Genomic DNA, 1,502 nt, shown 5'->3' with positions numbered 1-1,502 from the left:
GGGACAGCAAGCAGTTTCTGGCACAAGCAGATTACGAGGCAACTGTCATGGCCACACAAAGAGGGGAGTGGGGCTGCTCGCTCCCAACACCTGGTGACCAAGGTGCTTCCCAAGGTAGAGAAGGAAATACTCACTGAGCCCCTCGTGTATGCTAGGTAACCATAACTGCCAGAGATACATACCTAAGTGCTTCCTCAGGCTTTCAAAGTCTATTCCTTGTACGAAACATCCCACTCGTTGCCCAGTTTGGAGGTTTCAGAGAAAGACACTGAGGGCTCTCTCTTATCCTCCTTCTTCATCCAAGTTTTTTGGCCTGGAGGTTACCACTGTCTGCTTTTGAGGCCTTGCCCTGATGGTCACTCAGAGGAAGGGGTAGGGTGGAGCCTCTGTGCTGCTCACTCATCTCAGAGCCCTGAGCAGTCCTCACAGTTCCTGAATGTCTGCCCAGTGTGAGGACCCAGCCATCCCCTCCCCCTCTTCCTCTGCTACCAGTAAGCCCGGCATCGCAACTCCATGCAGGGCCTTTCTCACTTTCACCTCCAGGCCGTGGATCCTGCTCTCTTTTTGCTTTTCTGCCTATTCGATACTCCCATCTATGCTTCTAGGATCTCTTTCTTCATGCAATCTTTGTGTACTGCTCCAGGCCACATGGATCCCTTTCTAACTTGATCTCTTAATATTCCACATGGCTCTTTATTACAGTCAAAAACAGGATAGCATGCTGTCAAGAGCACAAGTCCTGAAGTCATATAGACCCAGGTTTGAATTTGTGCTATTCAGGACTCCTGGGCTGCCAGGGACAGAAAGCCCATGTGAACTGCAGCACCTTTAGCAAAAGGGAAGGTGTTGGTTCATCTGGCCAGACCACTGGCCTGGGGAATGCCTGGAACTGGGAACCTGAACACTGTTGGGGCTTTTTCTCCCTGATGCTCTCCACAGGGCTGCTTCCTTCTTACCTGGCTGTCCCTTGAGGGTGGGATCTTGGCCCTGTGGTGGCATTCTTAGAGCCCCAGCACAAGAAACGGAGGAGCTCTTTCCCCCAGCCCTAGGTAGAAAAGTCCCACTGGGCCAGCCTGGGTCACCAGTCCAAGGAAACACCATCTCTTACCACAAGAAGCAGGGGTGGGGAATAGGCTGGCGAAAGGAATAGTCGCTGCAGCTCCTTACTACCTGGTGACCTTGGCTAAGCACTTATCCTCTCTGAGCCTCAGTATCCTCAACTGTAAAGAGGGAGGGTAACAGCTCCTGCTTCCTTATATGTGGACTTAGCTGAGTGACCTTGGGTTTCAGTTTTTCCACTTGTAAAATGGGACTAACATTCCAACCTCAAAGGGCTTCTGTGAGGATTAGAAGAGTTAAATGAGATAATGCATGTAAACAGCTAACAGTAGTGCCTGGAATATAGTAAGTGCTCAATAAATGTTAGCTACTATCATCTATTGTCATGTTTCACATTTTTCAGCCACATTTACGTCTTTTGCCTCATTTGCTCTCCCCCATCA

Source organism: Galeopterus variegatus, unplaced genomic scaffold (genome assembly GCF_000696425.1).
Source record: "Galeopterus variegatus unplaced genomic scaffold, G_variegatus-3.0.2 Scaffold961, whole genome shotgun sequence".
Taxonomy (NCBI): Eukaryota; Metazoa; Chordata; class Mammalia; order Dermoptera; family Cynocephalidae; genus Galeopterus; species Galeopterus variegatus.
The sequence above is the reverse complement of the archived record's forward strand: the minus strand, read 5'-3'. Positions refer to the sequence as shown.